Source organism: Arachis ipaensis, chromosome B7 (assembly GCF_059453495.1).
Source record: "Arachis ipaensis isolate K30076 ecotype BB chromosome B7, ASM5945349v1, whole genome shotgun sequence".
Classification (NCBI taxonomy): Eukaryota; Viridiplantae; Streptophyta; class Magnoliopsida; order Fabales; family Fabaceae; genus Arachis; species Arachis ipaensis.
Genome location: NC_142442.1, coordinates 105,324,894 through 105,340,161, shown reverse-complemented (window position 1 = coordinate 105,340,161; position 15,268 = coordinate 105,324,894).

Sequence of the window (15,268 nt, the reverse complement as noted above, 5' to 3'; positions counted from 1 at the left end):
GCTGTGATTTGCTCTCCTTCGTGCGGTCGCGTGAGCCATGCGACCGTGTCACTTCTCGCTGGTTATCTCCTCAAATTCTTGTGTTCCTTCCATTTTTGCTAGCTTCCTTTCCAATCTCCAACTCATTCATGCCCTATGAAGTCTGAAACACTTAATACACAGATCACGGCATCGAATGGAATAAAGGAGAATAAAAAATAAATAATTAAAGTCTTTAGGAAGCAGTTTTCAAACATGTAATAAATTCAGCAAGGAAATCTAAATGCATGCTAATTTAATGAATAAGTGGGTAAGGATCATGATAAAACCACATAATTAAATACAATATAACCCATAAAATAGTGGTTTATCAACCTCCCCACACTTAAACATTAGCATGTCCTCATGCTTAATTGAAGGAGACAAGGAAATAAGTATGAACATGTAGAAACTCATGAAATGCAATGCAAACCCATATATATATATATATATAAATAAATGCAACTATATGATTCTTGTCTACTTGATCAAAAGTAAATAAGCTCTTCAAAATAATTACAAATCAAATTCCACTAATTTTATCATTACACAATAAAATGGATAAAAGTGCAAGAAGATAGCTCATGAAAGCAGGGAACTTGAAAATTCAAGTATTGAACCCTCACTGATAATGTATGTACGCTCTAATCTCTAGTGTATAGGGTGGTCACTCTATCCTTCTCTAATCATGCTTTCTAACTTTTGTTCTTCTCCTAACCAATCAACAATAGTTAATATACCAATGCAAACATCATGAGGTGTTTTCAAGGTTGTAATGGGGCTAAGGTATAGGTAGGGGTGTATATTTGGTCAAGTGAGCTAATAAATTGAATCTTTAATTAACCCAAGCTCTAACATAACTTGTATACACATAATGTCGTCTTTAAAGTTCATACCTAGCTACCCAGAATTCCCTTTTTCAATCCATACTCATGTATCAACTTATATTTTGGTTCTATTATATGTGCACTGATCTTTGAGTTCTGAATTTAACATTGGGGTAATTTTGTCCCCTTATTTATTGATTTTTCATTTTTTTTGAATAAATAAAGCTTATCAATGCACATAGATTTTTCATTCTTATATTTTCACATGAGTAGGTATCCAAATTCCCCTTAAATTTTTATGACACATTCCCTTAACAACTTTTGTTCCCACAATTTCCCATACTTAACTAGCACACACAATTCTATCTTAAGCTAACCAAAGATTCAATTTGGGATATACAATTGTTTTTTTCGGCTTAAGGTTAGTAACGTGGTAAAATATCGAACAAATGGGAATTAAAGGCTCAAAGTGGTTAACAAAGGTAATTGAAAAGGGTAGGCTTAATTTCGATGAGTGAGTTTAAACAAATAATGGCCTCAATCATGTGCAAGCATGCAAATATAATAACTATTGGACATATAAGATAAAACAAAATATAGATTACAATCATAGAGAAGTAAACACACAAGAATGAAATAATTATGGTTAAATAATGTAACCATTTATAAAGGCTCAAATCTTCCACGGGTTGTGTGTTCTTTAACTCAAATATCATATTCCAAATACAACTCAAGCAAATTTATCATAAGAATTTTTGAAAAATTAGTGAAATTTCGTTCCAAAGATAGATTTTTTTTTTAAAAGAAACTTATTGTCTTTTCAATCAAGTAGAATATGCATGCAACTATCCTAACCTATGCAATTTATTCTATTCTATAAAGGAAAGAAAATCTAACTAAAATATCCTAATTATTGGTGCTAGAGAAGAGAATTTACCTCCGGAAGTCAGGTACTGACTGACCTCCCCACACTTAAGGCTTTGCACCGTCCTCGGTGCCATCTGTCAGGAACAGGGGTGGGCTGGTAGCAGTATCTCCACAGTCGGAGCCGTCATGGCTCCCTGTGCTGGTAAAGGAAGTGGAGTCCGGGGTGTCTGAGTCTCTGAAATGTCCCTTGAGTAGCTCCTTGAGGTGTTTGAATCGGCGCTCGTTACGGCGCTCTCTCATCTTTGCTTTCTGTTCTTGCCGATCCAACCGTTTGATTATCTGCTGGAGCAATTTCTCAGTTGTAGATGCTTGTGGTGTCGAAGAAGGATTATCTTCAACTGGAGCAGTAGGAAGGCTTGTAGTGGCTGCTGAGAGTCTGAGGTATTTCTCGTTAGGGATATACTGATCATCCCGTGGAAGCATGGCTTTGGTGTCCCCAGCTCTGTAGGAGACTCCGGCTGCTAAGACAAGATCTGAGACCAAGGCGGGGAAAGGTAAGTTGCCCGCAATTTGTACGTATTCCATAGCATTCCGGATATGTCTTGAGAGATTCAGAGGTTGGTCTGTAAGGATGCACCATAGTAGAACAGCCATGTCGGCAGTGAAGGAGGACTCATGAGTGCTCAGAAAGACGTAATGGGACATGATCTGTGCCCATACGCGAGCCTCCAAGGTAAGTGCGGAAGCCAAGATTCTCTTAGGGCGGGTACGGTGGTATCCGTAGATCCAACAGCTGCCAGGTAATGCGATGACTCCGAGAACGGAGTCCCAGTCGAATTGGTATTTCTGGCGCTGAAGGGCGGCTTCTTGAAAAGCGTCTATTCCTGCTGGAATAGGGGGAAGACTCAGAGCTTGCTGAATGGCCTATTCTGTGATGGGGACTTGCTTCTGCCGGACATAAACAGACTGCAGGGTCGGCATGTAGAAGTTGGAGTAGAACTCAACTACCCAAGAAAGATTGACCTGCCTTGGCTGTTTCCGTAGGAAACCCCATTGTCTTCGTTCAATTTGCGGCTCAACAAAGATGGGGATATTGGACGGGAGGATAAGAAGGTATTCATTGTTATAATTCCTTTCTGCCATGATAGGGAACATCTGCTCGCAGTAGCAATTGGGGAATCGCGCAGTGTCCTTTGCTGGAAAGGCTTTCTCCTTTTCGTCAACCTTTATTATCCGCTTAACTCTTTTTGTTGAGGGCTTGACTGCGGTTGAAGAAGGCTCTGCCACTAATGCTCTTTTAGTTCCTCTTCTTGCTGGTGGTTTGGAAGTTGCTTTCTCCTTTCCTTTCTTGGTGGCCATCCTGAAGGAAGGGAAGAGAAAGAAAATTAAATTTAAAGAGATATACAGCAGGGAAGGAAACAGAAAAGAGGGTGAATGATGCACAGCAAAATGTAGATGACATTAACACATGCTCTCGAGTACATATGAAAAGCCATCAATGGAAAATAGCTAGTGCATACAAAGTTAAGTGAATGCAAGGTGTTTATTGGCATGCTGGCAAAGGGCATGAGTAGCATAGACCAAGCATTACTTTGTAACAAACCATCACGTTTGTATTGACAATTGAATTTAATTAATAAAATAATAAGGAAAAGTTGTGAAAAGCAAGCATTGAATAGTATAGTAACATAGAGAAGTGCATAATGCCACATGGGCTTTTTCACAAACACATAGCATGCATGGTGAATAGGGTATAGAAAATATGAAGATGACATGCAAGCAATCCCTTAAATGGGAGAAAAATAATTGTCGAACAATTTGCAATAATCCACAAGCATATAATGAGGGATGATGACTCAAAAGGTTTCTAACACCATGTAAAGAAAAGAAAAGAAGAAGAAGAAAAATAAAAATTTGAAAAGAAAAAGAAAAGAAAAAGAAAATAATAATAATATATACACATAATATAATAAGAATGATAGAAAAAGAGAAGAAGGAAGAAGAAGGTAAAACCTTGTTAATGGTGGTGAGAGAGATAGAGAGTGAAAGGTGAGATAGAAAGGGGAGGGGAAAAGGAAGAAAGAAGGAGGGAAAAGAAAAATTAGGATTTAGAAGAGAGAAAGATAAGATAATCTGGCAATTTAGGTTGAGCTGTGCGACGCATGCGACGCGGCCGCGTGGGACACGCGTTCGCGTGGGTTCGCATCAGGTAACGGGATGCGATCGCGTCGGTCACGCGGTCGCGTGACCCGTGTTACGCTGCTGGCGCGAGTGCAGCCTCGCTCCAGCACAACTCTCTGTTCAATTTATTTTAATTGCCAAAATTGGGTGACGCGATCGCGTGAGTGTGCGTTATAAAACGGGTGATGCGGCCGCGTCGGCAACGTGGTTACGTGACAAGGATTGTGCTTCCAGCACCAATCCAGCATCACTCTCGCACAGAATGTTACTGTGCACCCTTTTACGTCGAAAACTCAGGGCACGCGGCCGCGTGGGGCACGCGGTCGCGTGGGAGGCCATGATTCCCATGCGACGCGAACGCGTCAGGGACGCGGTCGCATGGGTCGATTTGTGCCATTGGCACGCCTCCAGCCGGGCTCCAGCCGGACTCTCTGTTCATTTATTTGTTTTCTCCACCCTCCTTGCGACGCGGACGCGTCGCTGATGCGATCGCGTCGCGCGGCGAAAAATCCTTTTTTTTATAAAAAAAAGAAATATAAAGACATGTAAATGAAAGAGCACGAAAGCACTAATAAAGAGAAGAGTTATTAAAGAAGAAAAACTAAAAGTGAAGAAAAGAACGATCATACCGCGGTGGGTTGTCTCCCACCAAGCATTTTGCTTTAACGTCCGTAAGTTGGTCGCTCCACTAGCTCAATCTGCTGCGATGTGGGGATCTTCCAAGCGGAAGATCTCAAGCTCCTTATTTTGCTGCACCTTCTCACCATGGTACAGCTTCAGGCGTTGTCCATTAACCTTAATAAGTTCAGAGCTTGAAGGATGGCTTAGGTGATAAACTCCGTATGGTTCAGCCTTCTCTACTCTGTATGGACCTTCCCATTTTGATGTCAACTTACCGGGCATGAGCCTTAGTCGGGATTTGTAAAGGAGGACAAAATCTCCAGGTTGAAACTCTTTCCTCTTGACGTTTTGATCATGCACAGCTTTCATCTTTTCCTTGTAAATTCTGGAATTCTCATAAGCTTCTAGGCAAAGGTTCTCCAGTTCCTGCAGTTGCAACTTCCTTTCAGCTCCGGCATTCTCAATTCCTATGTTGCACTCTTTAACTGCCCAGAAGGCTCTGTGTTCTATTTCAACTGGGATATGACAAGCTTTTCCATAAACCAAGCGGAAGGGACTCATCCCAATGGGTGTCTTGTATGCTGTTCTATATGCCCACAGTGCACCTTGTAGCCTGGTGCTCCAGTCTTTTCTATGAGGCTTTACTATCTTTTGCAAGATACGCTTAATTTCTCTGTTTGACACCTCGGCTTGCCCATTAGTTTGGGGATGGTAAGCAGTTGCAACTTTATGGATTATCCCATGCTTCTTCATCAATCCTGTTAGTCTCCTGTTACAAAAATAGGTGCCTTGATCACTCACGATTGCTCGTGGTGATCCAAAGCGACATATAATATGGTTTCTCACAAAGGAAACAACAGTGTTAGCATCATCAGTGCGGGTAGGAATTGCTTCCACCCATTTGGAAACATAATCCACAGCTAACAATATATAAAAATATCCATTAGAATTTGGAAATGGACCCATGAAGTCAATGCCCCAAACATCAAAAATTTCACAGAAGAGCATATATTGTTGAGGCATCTTATCCCTCCTGGATATATTACCGAATTTCTGGCATGGGGGCAAGATTTACAAAACTCAGCAGCGTCTCTAAAAAGAGTAGGCCACCAGAATCTGCAGTCTAAGATCTTTCTAGCTGTTCTTTGAGGGCCAAAATGCCCTCCACTCTCAGATGAGTGACAGGCCTCTAAAATGGACTGGAATTCTGATTGAGGCACACAACGTCTAATTATCTGGTCAGCGCCACATCTCCATAAATATGGGTCATCCCATATATAATATTTAGACTCACTTTTCAGCTTGTCTCTTTGATGTTTAGAGAAATGTGGAGGAAATATACGGCTAACTAAATAATTAGCAACAAGTGCATACCAAGGGGTTACCTCAGATACTGCTTGCAGGTTGTCAAAAGGAAAATTATCATCTATAGGAGTAGAATCATCCTTAATATGTTCAAGGCGACTCAAGTGGTCTGCTACTAAATTCTGATTACCACTCCTATCTTTTATTTCTAAATCAAATTCTTGTAACAGTAGTATCCAACGTATAAGTCTTGGTTTGGATTCCTTTTTAGCTAATAGATACTTTAGAGTTGCATGGTCCGAATACACTACTACTCTAGCACCAAGTAAATAAGCTCGGAATTTATCCAGAGCAAAAACAATAGCAAGAAGCTCTTTCTCAGTAGTAGTATAATTGGACTGGGCAGTGTCTAAAGTCTTAGATGCATAGGCAATAACAAAAGGATCCTTACCTTCACGCTGAGCCAGCGCTGCTCCTACTGCATGGTTGGAATCATCGCACATGATTTCAAACGGCTGGCTCCAGTCTGGTCCTCTCACAATTGGGGCTTGAGTTAGAGCAATCTTCAGCTTATCAAATGCTTGTTTGCAATCCTCACTGAACTCGAACTCAATATCCTTCTGCAGTAATCTGGATAAGGGAAGTGCCACCTTACTAAAGTCCTTAATAAATCTCCTGTAGAAACCTGCATGGCCAAGGAACGAACGGACTTCCCTCACAGAAGAGGGGTAAGGTAAACTAGAAATAACATTCACCTTTGCTGGGTCTACAGAAATGCCATTATTAGATACCACATGTCCTAACACAATCCTTTGTTTTACCATAAAGTGGCATTTTTCGAAATTCAATACAAGGTTTGTATTAACACATCTATCTAATACTCTAGATAATCCATCTAAGCAAAGGCTAAAAGAATCACCATAAACGCTAAAATCGTCCATAAAAACTTCCATACAGTCCTCAATAAGATCAGAGAAAAGACTTATCATGCACCTTTGGAAGGTAGCTGGTGCATTGCACAAGCCAAAGGGCATTCTCTTATAAGCGTAGGTCCCAAAAGGACATGTAAAATTAGTCTTTTCCTGATCTTCAGGAGCTATATGAATCTGGAAATAACCTGTGTAACCATCTAAAAAGCAATAATGTGATTTATCTGACAGGCGATCCAGCATTTGATCAATGAATGGAAGTGGGTAGTGATCCTTACGGGTAGCTTGGTTGAGACGCCTGTAATCAATGCAGACTCTCCAAGCATTCTGAACCTAGTTGCTATGAGCTCTCCATGCTCACTCTTCACTGTAGTGACTCCAGACTTCTTGGGCACCACTTGTACTGGGCTTACCCATTCACTGTCTGAGATGGGATATATGATACCTGCTTCCAATAGTCTGGTCACTTCCTTTTTGACAACTTCCAAGATGGTGGGATTCAATCTTCTTTGGGGTTGACGGACAGGTCTTGCTCCCTCTTCTAAAAATATTCTGTGCTCACATATTTGAGGGTTGATTCTAACTATGTCTGCCAAACTCCACCCAATTTCCTTCTTATGCTTCCTTAGTACATCAAGTAACTGCTCTTCTTGTTGAGAAGTCAGTTCCCTTGCAATAATAACCGGAAGCTTCTGCTCATCCTCAGGATAAGCATATTTGAGATGTGGAGGGAGAGGTTTCAATTCTAACTTTTGATCATGGGCAGGCTCTGGATTATCTGGGGCTTATGAAAATGGCGAAGTGCTCCCATTGTCAGTTAAGAGGGTCCCCACACTTGGACCTTGTCCAGTGTGCCTCTCTTCAAACTCTTCCTTTTGAACTTCAGCCACACTTTCGTCTATGACATCACACTGGAAGATAGAACGATCTTCTGGGGGGTTGTCAATGACTCCATTCAGATTGAAGATTACTATGCTGCCATCTATTTCAAAGGAGTATGTTCCTGAAAAAGCATCCAATTTGAATTTTGATGTCTTCAGGAATGGTCTTCCAAGTAGGATTGATGATGGCTTATCCGAATCATTGTGGGGCATCTCCAAGATATAAAAATCAGTGGGAAATGTGAGCCCTTTAATGTTCACCAAAACATCTTCAGCAACTCCAGCCAGAATGCAACATGGAACTGGCGTTGAATACCAGTTTGCGTCATCTAAACTCGAGCAAAGTATGGACTATTATATATTTCTAGAAAGTCCTAGATGTCTACTTTCCAACGCAACTGAGAGCGCACCATTTGGAGTTCTTTAGCTCCAGAAAATCCACTTTGAGTGCAGAGAGGTTAGAATCCAATAGCATCTGCAGTCCTTCTTCAACCTCTAAATCTGATTTTTGCTCAAGTCCCTCAATTTCAACCAGAAAATACCTGAAATCACAGAAAAACACACAAACTCATAGTAAAGTCTAGAAATGTGATTTTTATTTAAAAACCAATGAAAATATACTAAAAACTAACTAAATCATACTAAAAACTATGTAAAAACAATGCCAAAAAGCGTATAAATTATCCGCTCATCACAACACCAAACTTAAATTGTTGCTTGTCCCCAAGCAGCTAAAAATCAAATAGGATAAAAAGAAGTGAATATACTATAAATTCTGAAATATCAATGAAACTTAGCTCCAATCAGATGAGCGGGACTACTAGCTTTTTACCTCTTGAATAGTTTTGGCATCTCACTTTATCCATTGATGTTTAGAATGATTGGCATCTATAGGAACTTAGAATTCAGATAGTGTTATTGATTCTCCTAGTTCAGTATGTTGATTCTTAAACACAGCTACTTTATGAGTTTTGGCCGTGGCCCTAAGCACTTTGTTTTCCAATATTACCACCGGATACATAAATGCCACAGACACATAACTGGGTGAACCTTTTCAGATTGTGACTCAGCTTTACTAAACTCCCCAATTAGAGGTGTCCAGGGTTCTTAAGCACATTCTATTTTTGCTTTGGACCTTGACTTTAACCACTCAGTCTCAAGTTTTCACTTGACACCTTCACGCCACAAGCACATGGTTTGGGATAGCTTGGTTTAGCCGCTTAGGCGAGGATTTTATTCCCTTAGGCCCTCCTATCCACTGATGCTCAAAGCCTTGGATCCTTTTTATTTAACCTTGCCTTTTTGTTTTAAGGGTTATTGGCTTTTTCTGCTTGCTTTTGCTTTTTTTTTTCTGCAAGCTTTTGTATTCACTACTTTTTCTTGCTTCAAGAATCAATTTTTATGATTTTTCAGATTATCAATAACATTTCTCCTTTTTCATCATTCTTTCAAGAGCCAACATATTTAACATTCATAAACAACAAATTTAAAAGGCATATGCACTGTTCAAGCATTCATTCAGAAAACAAAAAGTATTGTCACCACATCAAAATAATTAAACTAGTTTCAAGGATGAATTCGAAACCATGTACTTCTTGTTCTTTTGTTTTTAGAACATTTTTCTTTTAAGAGAGGTGATGGATTCATAGGACATTCATAACTTTAAGGCATAGAAACTTAACTATTAATGATCATATAGTGAAGACTCAAACATAAATAAAACATAAAGCTCAAAAATCGAAAAATAGTAAAATAAATAGACAAGGAGATTAATGAATGAGTCCACCTTAGTGAGGGTGGCGTCTTCCTCTTCTTGAAGAACCAATGGTGCTTTTGAGCTTCTCTATGTCTCTTCCTTGTCTTTGTTGCTCCTCCCTCATAGCTCTTTGATCTTCTCTAATTTCATGGAGGATGATGGAATGCTCTTGGTGCTCCATCCTTAGTTGTCCCATGTTGAAGCTTAATTCTCCTAGGGAAGTGTTGATTTGCTCCCAATAGTTTTGTGGAGGAAAGTGCTTCCCCTGAGGCATCTCAGGGATTTCATGATGAGGAATTTCCTCATGCTCTTGTTGAGATCCATGGTCTGTTGTTTGCTCCATCCTTTTCTTAGTGATGGGCTTGTCCTCTTCAATGAGGATGTCTCCCTCTATGTCAATTCCAGCCGAATTGCAGGGGTGGCATATGAGGTGAGGAAAGGCTAACCTTGCCCAAGTGGAGGACTTGTCAGCCACCTTGTAAAGTTCTTCAGGTATAATCTCATGAACTTCCACCTCCTCTCCAATCATGATACAATGGATCATGATGGCCCGGTCTATAGTAACTTCAGACCGGTTACTAGTAGGAATAATTGAGCGTTAAATGAACTCTAGCCATCCCCTAGCCACTGGTTTGAGGTCATGCCTTCTTAATTGAACCGGCTTGCCTCTTGAGTCAATTTTCCAGAAAATCTACTTTGAGTGCAGGGAGGTCAGAATCCAACAGCATCAGCAGTCCTTCTTCAACCTCTGAATCTGATTTTTGCTCAAGTCCCTCAATTTCAGCCAGAAAATACCTGAAATTACAGAAAAACACACAAACTCAAAGTAAAGTCCAGAAATGTGAATTTAACATAAAAACTAATAAAAACATCCCTAAAAGTAACTAGATCCTACCAAAAACATACTAAAAACAATGCCAAAAAGCGTATAAATTATCCGCTCATCACAACACCAAACTTAAATTGTTGCTTGTCCCCAAGCAACTGAAAATCAAATAGGATAAAAAGAAGAGAATATACTATAAATTCCAAACTATCAATGAAACATAGCTCTAATCAGATGAACGGGACTTGTAGCTTTTTGCCTCTTGAATAGTTTTGGCATCTCACTTTATCCATTGAGGTTCAGAATGATTGGCATCTATAGGAACTCAGAGTTCAGATAGTGTTATTGATTCTCCTAGTTCAGTATGTTGATTCTTGAACACAGCTACTTTATGAGTCTTGGCCGTGGCCCTAAGCACTTTGTTTTTCAGTATTACCACCGGATACATAAATGCCACAGACACATAATTGGGTGAACCTTTTTAGATTGTGACTCAGCTTTGCTAAAGTCCCCAATTAGAGGTGTCCAGGGTTCTTAAGCACACTCTGTTTTTGCTTTGGACCTTGACTTTAACCGCTCAGTCTCAAGTTTTCACTTGACACCTTCACACCACAAGCACATGGTTAGGGACAGCTTGGTTTAGCCACTTAGGCCAGGATTTTATTCCTGTAGGCCCTCCTATCCACTGACGCTCAAAGCCTTGGGATCCTTTTTATTTACTCTTGCCTTTTGGTTTTAAGGGTTATTGTCTTTTTTCTCTTGCCTTTTGGTTTTAAGAGCTTTTGGCTTTTTCTGCTTGCTTTTTCTTTTTCTATATTTTTTTTGCCATATCTTTTTTTATAAATTTTTTTTTCTGCAAGCTTTGTATTCACTGCTTTTTCTTGCTTCAAGAATCATTTTTATGATTTTTCAGATTATCAAATAACATGTCTCCTTGTCATCATTCTTTCAAGAGCCAACATATTTAACATTCATAAACAACAACTTCAAAAGACATATGCACTGTTCAAGCATTCATTCAGAAAACAAAAAGTATTGTCACCATATCAACATAATTAAACTAAGTTCAAGGATAAATTCGAAACTCATGTACTTCTTGTTCTTTTGAATTAAAAACATTTTTCATTTAAGAGAGGTGATGGATTCATAGGACATTCATAACTTTAAGAAAAAGTTACTAAATACTAATGATCATGTAATAAGACACTAACATAGATAAGCACTTAACATAAAGAAAACGAAAAACAGAAAATTTGAGAACAAGGAATGAGTCCACCTTAGTGATGGTGGTGTTTTCTTCTTGAGGTGCTGACGTCGGGATTTTTGCCAGTAAAGAATGTCATAAAAACAGTCGCGTTGTAGATATAGTCTCTAAACCGACAGAAATCCCTTCATACAAACGTTTTGGTTGTCACAAGTAACAAACCCCTTTTAAAATTGATAACCGAGTATTTAACCTCGGGTCATCTTCTCAAGGAATTGCAGGGAGGTATGTTCTTATTATTGGTTATGAAGATTGTAAATTGAGGGTTTTGGAAAGTAAGGAAGCAGTATGTTGCATAAGAAGAATAAGATAAATAAATAACTATAAAATAAACTCTTGGCAAAGTATAAGAATTTTGAAGTCCAGACCAAGTTATCCTTATCAATGATAATGAAAATGGAATCTTAATTTCACTTAGTTAACTCTTACTTAAAGCAGAGGAAGGTCAAGTGACTAATTAATTTGATCTTCAAATCCTAGTTAATTCCTAAGAAAAGATTGGGATTATTGAAGCTCAGTTCAATTAGCAAAGATAACAATTAACAATTATGCTATTAAGTTGGATAACTCCTGAGTTACTGATTTCTTAACCAAAACCAAAAGGGAAAAAGTAAATCTACTGGAATAAAAATGTCTTCAGGTGGGAAGTTGTAATCATGTAAATAAAAGAAAGCAATATTAAACTGAAATACCTCAAATTGCATTAACAAAAGAACTTAAATCTGACATAGACATGCATGGAAAAATAAATAAAATAAAGAACCTGGGATTGAGAGTCACTCCTAAAACTAAGAGAAGTCCTAAATCCTAATCCTAAGAGAGAGGAGAGAACCTCTCTCTCTAAAAACTACATCTCCTAAAATTATGAATATGAGAGCCTCCTTATGCATGGATGCAGTCCCCCACTTTATAGCCTCTAATCTGTGTTTTCTGGGCCGCAAACTGGGTCAGAAACAGTCCAGAATTCGCTGGTTTCGAATTTTGCCACACTGGATTTCCGTCACTGCAATGCGGTCGCATGGATCACGTGGTCGCGTTGCCTAGCTTCATGGGAACTATAGGATATTATATATCAAATCGAAGCCCCGAATGTTAGCTTTTCAACGCAACTGGAACCGCGTCGTTTGGACCTCTATAGCTAAAGTTATAGCCGTTTGAGTAGAGAGAGGTCAGGCTGGACAGCTTAGCAATTTCTCCAACTTGCATTCCTTCCACTTTTGCATGCTTTCTTCCCATCCTCCAAGCCATTCCTGCCTTATAATATCTGAAAACACTTAACACACATATCAAGGCATCTAATGGTAATAAGAGAGGATTAATAATAAGCAAATATAAGATCAAAGAAGCCTCTTTTCAATCAAAGCACATAATTAGGAAGGCAATATAAAACCATGCAAATATTATGAATAAGTGGGTAAAGAGTTGATAAAATCCACTCAATTGAGCACAAGATAAACCATGAAATAGTGGTTTATCAACCTCCCCACACTTAAATACTAGCATGTCCTCATGCTAAGCTCAAGAGAAACTATAAAGATGAAGAGGAATGGTAGATTAATATGAAATGCAACCTATCTATATGAATGCAACTACATGCTAAGATGTTTCTACCTACTTGGTTAAAAGTAAATAAATTCTCCAAGAATAAATATGAACTGGATTTCACTAACTTAAATCATGAAATGAAAAGCAAGTAAACTTGTAAGAAGATAGCTCATGAAAGCAGGGAACATAGAATTAAGCACTGAACCCTCACTGGTAGTGTATATCACTCTAACTCTCAAGTGTCTAGGGTCAATCACTCTACTCTTCTCTAATTATGCTTTCTAAATCTTGTTCTTCATCTAACCAATCAACAAAAGTTTAGTGTACTAATGCAAACATCATGAGGTCTTTTCAAGGTTGTAATGGGGCTAAGGTAAAGGTGACGATATATATATGGTTAAGTGAGGTACGAATTGAATCTTTAATTAACCTAAACTTTCACCTAACATACATATACTCTATATAATTCTAATTCATGCCTAGCTACCTAAAATTCCCACTTTTACATCACATACTCATGTATCAACTTTTTTCTTTTTAATTTATCACATGTGCATTGATTTTTCATTAACTTAACATTGGGGTAATTTTGTCCCCTTATTTAATTTGCTCTTTTTCTTTTCTTTTCTCTTTTTCTCTTTTTCTTTTTTTTTTTTTAGAAAAATAAACATAACTTATCAATGCACATGGATTTTTAATTTTTCTAGTCTTACATGAGTAGGTACCCAAATTCCAAATATTTTATCAAATTAAAAATATAACACATTCCCTTATTAACGCATGTTCCCACGATTTCCCCACACTTAATTGCTACACAATCCCTATCTTAAGCTAACCAAAGATTCAATTGGGATATTTAATTATTTTTCTGCTTAAGGCTAGTGATGTGGTAAAATATAGAATAAATGGGGATTAAAAGGCTCAAAGTGGCTGACAAGGGTGATTTAAAGGGTAGGCTTATTTGGGATAAGTGAGCTTAAAACAAGTAATGGCCTCAATCATACGCAAGCATGTAAATATGCTAAACAAAGGACATATAGACTAGAACAAAATACAGATTACAATCATAGAGAAGGAAACACACAGGAATAAAATATTTATGGTTAAATAATGTAACCATGTAAATAAGCTCAAAGTCTCACAGGTTGTGTGTTCTTTAGCTCAAAAACCATGTTCCAAATACAACTTCCAAACAAATTTGACAAAGAATTTTTCAATTTAAATTAGTGAAATACTATAAAAATTTCTTGAAAAAGAAAATATTACTTCAACCAAGTAGTAACTAAATGCATAAAATCAAATAAACATGCAATTAAATATGCAAATGCAACAACTAACAAAGAAAATAAAATATTGGTGTTGAGATAGGAAAGTACTAACCCATGGAGATCGGTATCGACCTCCCCACACTTAAAGATTGCACCGTCCTCGGTGCATGCTGAGATTTGCAGGTGGATGGGTTGTTTCAACTGTTGCTTTTCTCTAAGGATTGTGCAGATGGACTTGTCTGTCTCCTCATGTAAAATGTCTTCCGCTTCCCTTCCGGGTGGCTATCCTGAAAGAAAAAGGGAAGAAGAGTAACCCAGAAATAGAGATAAGAAAATAAAAGAAGTATGGGTGGGTTAATGCCAAATGATAAGGGTTTCATTTACATGGAAGCTTCAACATGTAAGTGAGAAAACAATAGAAGCACATGGCAGATCAAGAGTGCAAAAATTTGCAACAATGGAAGGAGAGAGTGGGTAATGAAAGACAATGTAAGTTCATGGCAATGCAAATGAAGTGCAAGTATTATAAAAGATTGGCATTGGCAGATAATTAATATCATCCCACAGTGTAAAACAAGTTATTAAGCACCAAAGTAATTCAAGAAAAGATGTAACAGTTGAATAAGAACATTTGAACACCAAAATTAATAAAATTAAAAAAATAAAAATATGCAATGAATGAATATATGTAAATAAATTAAGTAAAATAAAATAGAGGTGAGAGAAAATAAGAAAGGAAGAAAAAAAAAAGAAATAAGAGAAATAAGGATTTGGAGAAGAAAAGATAAGAGATTTGGCAAATTAGGAAAAGCTGTGCGGCGCAAGCGACGCGGCCGCGTAGGGCACGCGGTCGCGCGAATTGCGCTTATGATAATTGACGTGGTCGCGTGACCCGTTTTATGCTACTGGCGCGAGGGCAGCCTCGCACTCGCACAACTCTCTGTTCAAAATCATTAGTTGCCAAATATTGGGTGACGCGA